This window comes from Chiroxiphia lanceolata, chromosome 5 (genome assembly GCF_009829145.1).
Source record: "Chiroxiphia lanceolata isolate bChiLan1 chromosome 5, bChiLan1.pri, whole genome shotgun sequence".
Classification (NCBI taxonomy): Eukaryota; Metazoa; Chordata; class Aves; order Passeriformes; family Pipridae; genus Chiroxiphia; species Chiroxiphia lanceolata.
The window spans coordinates 20,055,895-20,063,634 of NC_045641.1; positions in this window are offsets into that span (position 1 = coordinate 20,055,895).

Here is a 7,740-nt window from a genome sequence, read left to right on the forward strand (position 1 = left end):
ATCCTACTTCTCTGGATTATTTTAACCTATATGCTGCCAAGTTCCATTACCTGGACCTTATGGATTTACTGAACTGAATGGCACGTGCACATCACTTGTTTTAATACCTGTTTCTAGAACTTTCTAACATGAATTTTGGTTTTCAAAAACTTCTTGAGGCAATGAGTTATACTATGCTTATTTGTTTTGTTTTGATTTTAAAACTGCTTCCAAATAGTTCAGTCGGGTTCTTCCTTAAAAAAAGTATGGAATAACCATTGTCATCTCACCTTTGCCAAAATAGTCACAATTGTATTGTTTTCCAGCATACCTCCCCTCTTTTTCCTTAGATAAATAATATATCTCTTCATTTTTATTATACCCTTTTGTAAGATAGAGGTCCTGCACACAATATTCAGGAGTAAGCAGGTTAAGGATTCTCTAACAAATACCATTTTGTCTCTCCTTATCGCATCATTTGCCAGTAAGTCTACGGCAAGCAAGTAAGTTCAGCACACACCACAACTGGTAGCTTTGCAACTTCAATTTCAATTGCAGTTTATGGGAAACCCTGTAAGATACTGTTTGATTATAGTTTCATATATTAGTCTTATTCTTTTGGATTATGTGTTTTAAAATGAAAACTGAGACAATTCCTTCAACTCACCCTTCAGTATGTTTCCCTGTAATGAACTCCACTGCAAGCACACACTTCAGTTTTTACTGTGCTATTGGATTCCTTGAGCAAAAGGTGTCCTTTCATATCTCCATTACTAGTCAGCTCCACAGACTTTTTGGAAGGCTTCCTTCTTGTCTTGGGTTAAAAAGGGATGGTATTGACCTTTCTCAAAAATATTGTGTTGGGACCTGCAAAAAATGTTTTCTTACAGGTGCCATTTTGGGGGATATTGTATATATGTATAGTTCTGAGTTTTCCCTACACTAAAGCAGCTCCTTGTGCCTGGAAAGCTTCTACCCTCTCAACTGCTCCTCTTAATTTTGTTTTGGGGACTTATTCATTTTACATAGCTCCTTTCTTGCTTACATATTAGCACAGCACTTTTTCTTTTTTTTGATGTTCAACTTGTGTCACTACTGAAGTGCAACTTTCTGAGCTGCTGCTTGGAAAGGGACCAAAAGTTCTATCTCTTCCTATGGGATCTGTGATTACTTGCTCCAAGCAACAGTCATTTGCAGCGTACACAAATTTAGTTTTTGCATCACCCTGAGGTAACACTCCTCCAGTTTCCACAAAAATGACTGATGTCACTCACTTAGGAAATTTTATTTTCTTATTGTTTCTGGTATTTCTTAGCACTCCTCGGTCACCTTTGAACATAGTCATTGGGTAGCACTGCTCTAACAATATACTCCTCCTATGCAGGAACAGTGTTTCAGTCAGTGTTTCTGTGTGGACTGAAGGTGTCACTAAGTTCAGCAGGCAGCAACCTTATTGTTATTTACTTGACAGTAACCTCTTTTTAAAATCATGTCTAAACTACTTTACTGTTCCTATATAATTTGTATCCTGTAATTACCATGTACACTCATTGTTTTTATTACATCAGATTTTGGAATGCCCATTAGGCTAAGATTCTCACTAAAAGCTGGGCAGCATAACAGACCCATGCCAGGTTTCTTGAAAACTATCATTTATGGAAAAGCATCAGTGGAAAATTATGGAAATTTTGGAAAAGCATGGGATATTTATAGGGGCACTAGCTCTTAGGCTTCCTGCTCAAATCAGACTCTAATTCTTGTTCATAATTCTTAAAAGTAATTTCTTGATAACAGGTTCTTTTACTCCTTGTTCCTCACTACACCTTACCTATATTTTAATCAACATTTGTCTTGTGTTTGATGTTTTTATTACTTCATCCCCTGAAGAACAGATGATAGCAAAAGATATACTGTTCTGCTTCTACCAACATTCCCTATATCTTCAGAAAAAAGACTCTTAAAGAAAATCTTAATAAGAAGGGTCTCCTTTTGCACTTGGGTAATATAGACATTTTGTGCTCTAAAGCTTTATTAGAGCACTGATCAAGGACATGGAAAAGCCAGAATCTAAACATTTCACAGTGAAAGAAGGTTTGAGTCCAATTCTGCACATTTCAGGATGGTAGTCTGGCTGCTCAGGTTCTTCTTAATAAAATGCAGAGGTAGGCTCTAGAGTACAGAGCAAAATCCAGCATTTTCCATTCTCCATTTTCCTTTGGATCAAGCTTGATCTCTCCAGTTGTCTTTGGAGCACAATAGCCACATCCACCCTACATTTTGCAAGAGGATTCTGTGGTGTATCACTACATACTTTCAAGTCTCACCAACACAGGCACACATATCATGACAGCTGTCTCGAGATGAAGGGTCATGGCCAGCACAGTCCCACAGTTATTATTTTAACTTCATGTGCAGTTGTATTGCCTGCACCAGACAACAGACATCTTGCCTCAGGGCCACTCACATCAACCACAGGACAGCTGTTTATAGCTTAACAGCTTCCTGTCATGTCGGGCGTGTTCTGGAGTGGAGCTGTGGGGGGTGCCACTGTCATCACAACAAAATATTCACAATGATTCAGAACTACTTGAGAACTGTACTTTCCCAGGAGTGTGTCTACATCTCCTGTGCAGAGTGAGCCTGTACAGCAAGTACTCAGGGCAGGGCACCAGCAGGGCACATAAGTCCCACAGAGCTGCAAGGCAGGTTGGTGATACAGGAGCTACCCAGTGCTTCTGTATTCAACATGTTACTGATTCGTTGTCCAAAGGCAATTGCTACTGATTTCATCTACACGATTCAAGGGGACCCTCACTCTCTTTCCCCAACCCATCCTTCTCCTTCAAGAGTGACAAGTATTCAGTAACGATGGCAAATATCACAGTAGGTAACACCTTAGGAGCACTGCCTACAACCTGGGTACAACCCACAGATGTAAAGACTTTATTTTCCTAACATTAGAATCATACAATCATAGAATGCTTTGGGCTGGACAGGAATTTTAAAGACCATCTAGTTCCAAATCAGGTTGCTGAAAGTCCTGGGCATTAATTTAAAAAAAAAGTATTTTAAAAATATTAAAGACTAATATTTTAGACCAGTATAAAATTGTTATTTAAATTATTAAAGAAAAAACTACAAACTTGAGTGTTCAAAAAAAATCCTCTTAAAGTAAAAAAAAGAGCAAAATATTCACAATAAAAATAAAGCATATTCATAATTTTCCTGCCTTTTTGTAGACAATCTATATACTTTTATGAACTTAAAGCTCAGAGAAACTGGAGTTATTAGCAAATGGGGGGGGGGGTGTGCAATTAAAAATAAATAAATTATTAAATCTATTTACCTTAATTGTCTTTCTAAAGACCTTACTAAATTGTATTTGTCTGGTTTTGGGATAGAAAGTAGTTCTCGTGCATTTCTATGGTTTAGCCCTATAGAATAAAAAAAGCAAAAGTGACAATTCAAGCAGCAATAAACAAAAGCAGTATTGAAATTTTTTCATTCATTTCTGTGCTAAAGACTACATCTATTTATTTGGTTTTACTACTTACATTACTACTGATGTACTGGAAGGCTTAGAGATCTGGAATTTTTCAGATTTGATACAGAACATTTTTACCTGAGGTTGCTGACTATTGTTAGGTAGGGAAGAACATAAACCTTAAGATTATTTGCTTTTAGAAGATTTTGCTTTGTTTATATTTTCAAATTCAGATGTTTTGTTAGCATCATGTATTCTCACACCTATATAATAACATTAACAACATTAGAATACAAATAAAGCAACATTTCAAAAATACAACATCCCAAGTTTACCCCAGCCTTACCATAAACTAACTTTTTTTCCTAATGCAGATGAAAATTAGATTGCCTAGAAATAGAAAAGCATTTAAAGGCAAGTTCTTCAGAACCAATTTCCCTAATATGAACTGCAATGCATATAATTTACCTTTTTTTTTCACCAGATCAAAGCTGAAAGTGCAACTAAGTACTCAAAATACTTTGTTCCTTTTATTTTAGAAATATAAAAACATTAATTTTATCTGACTTGGTTTTCTGTTATGGAGACAATATTTTTCAATCGTGGCTGCCTAAAGGAACAATGCTAATGAGAAAATTAGAATCCATCCTTACCTAGAAGTGTATTTGGGATTCATATCATCAAGAAGAGCACAGGCTGAAGTCTCTTGTCCTGCTGACTTGTTCTTAAGTGAGTGAAGATCTCACCTGCTAATAAGTCTTGGTGGCACAAAGTAAGATTGAAATACTAAACCCTCCTCAGTGCAAGCAAGCACAAGTGACAATAAACAGACTCAGTTGCCTCTGTGGAGAACAATCTTGTTTCCAGCTGTATGAAAAGCTCTCAGTTTTCCACTTTAAATTAAAACAAACTCAGTCATGCTACTAATTGAAAATGCATTACCGAAACCCTCTGGATTATTTACCATAAGGTCTACTTCATTTTTGTGATAATCACTCGATCTTTCTTTTGCTTTGGTTTCTTCAGCAGGCAGGGGATTCTCTCATACTCCATGACATGTCCATGAGTACAATTATGTTTCACCTTTAAAGTCCTAGTGCATCATTATTAGGACAGAATGGATTTTAGAAAGAAATAGATATTCTGTGATTAGATACTTGATCTATGGATCATATTATAAATAGAATAGATATCAAAGTACTGAGTCATGATAAACACAAAAAATGAAAGCTCACACACCCGAGATGCCGCATAAGGGGACACCAATAGTTTCTAGAACAGAAAGAACTCCTTAACCATCTGGAAGATTTGAAATGAAAATTCCTTCTCAAAGCTGAGGTCATCAAAATTTCAGCCGAGGTCATCATGGTAGGATTTCAGATTTTACACTGTATTAACATCAGGACCATGAAGAAATAAAAATTAGTCACGGAAAAAAGGAAGCTGCTTCTCACCAGGTTCTCCTTTCTAGGAAAAGTCTTTCCTTGAAAAGCATGGACCAGCAATCACAGTGATATGAGGAGGTCTGGAAAGACAGGTAGAGTGGCAACTATCAGGAAAGTGATGCTGTGTATCCCTCAAAGAGTGGGAAGTCTAGGATGGGATTGAAAATGTTGTAAGCAGCAACAACGCTGGCTGAAGATAACAGTCTATCTGTTGCCCTGTGCTGATGCATCTCAACCCTTCAGTTGAACTGAGGGTGTGAAGAAATGTTGTAAACTGAGTAAAAAAGCCAATGCAGTTTTAAAACTCCCCCAGAACAAAGAATTATTTTGCATGATTTGAGTGATTTGGAGTTTTTTTAGGCAGATGAGTTTGAAGCATCATGAAGGTCCTGGTGGAACTCAGTGTAATAGCAGACAGTATGGAATAGGTTGAAGTTTTAATGCTTTTTCCTTCCCATTTCAATCTTGACTTCAGTGTTTATATAATGCAGGTAAAATCACTCAGATTTTATGTAACTTCTTATATAAGTCAGATGTTGGAAAATAAATACAAAATAAATACAAAAATGTCAAGATGAGTCATATTGAAATAAATTATACTCTTTCCATAAACTTCAATGGAAATGGGCAAATGAGCAGCAGAACATGATGAATAATTTAAACCAGAACTTCTGGCAAAGAGTACATATCCTCAGAACTGAGCCTGAGTGAGGCAAGGCCTCTGTCCAGAAAAACAAGCCCCAGAGTAGTTATTAATCCTGGTCAAATGGCAAGCCCAGGAACAAACAAGAACCTTTCATGATCCCTGTACTCTCAATAGGGTCCAGCAGGAAATACCACCTATACCCTATACCCTATACAGACAGATAGGAAACACAGAGGCAGGAGGCACACCATCAGCATCTCCCCTCTGAGGGCACTTCTGGAAACAAGAAATGCTGGGGCAACCTCTAGCAACTCAGTCCCTGCAGAAGCACTTGGCCTCTTGTAGGTTCTGGAAAGCAGAGCTGGTAATATGGGAAGACATTTCCAAGCTCCTTCTGGATGTCCAAAGTCTGATGGCATAAAACACAAAACCATGCAATACAAAACAGCAAATCACCCTGTTCAACAGAGTGCTTAAAATCCTTATTTTCCCTTTCCAGAACATGCAAGTGGTACAAATCCCTACAAACTCCGGATATTGGATTTCAGCCTCCATGGTTCACAGTAAACAGCAGAGAAAAGATGTGGGCCTGTTTAAAACTAAACACTCTGCCCTTTGTTTGAGGAAATGGCCACTACCAAGCATCTATATAAAATGTGTTTCTTGGATTAGGAACAATTGCTGGGTTTGGTTGGGATAGACTTAATTACTTTTCACAGCTGCTTGTATGAGGCTTTGGTTTGTATTTGTTCTGAATACAGTGTCGATAACACGGGGATGTTTTTCTTATTGCTGAGCAGTGTTTACACAGAGTCAAGGCCTTTTCTGCTTCTCACCTCCCCTCTCCAGCAAGGAGGCTGGAAGTGCACAAGTAGCTGGGAAAGGACACAGCCAGGACAGCTGACCCCAAATGACCAAAGAGATATTCAAGACCATATGGTGTCATGCTCAGAATATAAAGCTGAGGGGGAAGAAAAAGGAAGCAGAGCGGGGTAGAATGTTTGGAGTGATGGCGTTTGTCTTCCCAAGTAACCACTACACATGAATGAAGCCCTGCTTTCCTGGGGATGGTTAAACGCCTGCCAATCCATGGAAAGTGATGAATGAATTACTTGTTTTGCTTTGCTTTACCTTTTTACTCTTTTTTTGTTGTTGTTGTTGTTTTTTACTCTTAACTGTTACTCTTCTGATTCTCTCTCCTACTCCATTGTGGAAAGTGAGTGAGCAGATGAGCAGATATGTGGCATTTTGTTGCTGGCTTGGGTTAAACCACGACAGATTTTAAAAATTGAGCCAGGTAAGGGAAAAATCATTTAAAAAGAAAAATTAGTATAAGTTTTGTAAATTTTTTTCTCCAGAAACAGTTTATCTTTCTGGGACAGAAAAGAATAAAGAAGCTGTAATTTTTGAACAAATTAAAGAGAAAAGTTGAGTAGGAAATAAATGTTTTTAAAAAATACTCTGAGGAAAACACTGGGAAGTGTTATGTACAGATATTTTATACCTGCAGACCTCTCCTGTCTCAAAAAGGGAAGTAAAAGAAGCAGGTTTTGCCTTTATTTGATGTTTATAACTGGATATGAACAAAACACTGGTTAGGAAGTAATTGGCCCATGCGAACTGTTCGCATAGGCATTTCTTTCTTCATTGCTTAAAGGTAACAAGCATGGTTTTCCTTCTGCATGAATCTCATTCATCATAGCCCATTCAGCTCTATCACTTTTACTTCACTCCTTGGCTGCTTTCCCTACAAATATAGGGGCAGACAAATTACTACTGAAAACAACAAAAAAATATATACCAATAGTCAACAGCGTGTTCTTGTTCCTGGCAAGATGCTGCAAGAAATTTGCCTGCAGTAGCAGAGAGGATCAAAATATGCTCTTAAAACTGCAGTTTCTCCCTTCACTTTCTTAGCTTTTCCTAGACAAATTGTTAGCTCTGGAAGGACTCATGCATATCGTGGTGCATCCCCCCTGCCCCCCACTAGGCCACACTATGATCACAGAAATGCTTGATAGGCCTCAACTGTGACAATGCCTGGGCTGAGCTCCTCTGAGTTTATCAGAAACACTGTTTCCAGGATTTTAATGTTTTCAATGAGTTCCTTGCTTTTTTAATGAACATCCTTGGAAACTTCTTTTTTTGCCTGAAAAACAATCCAAGTGGAATAATATTTTTTGTTC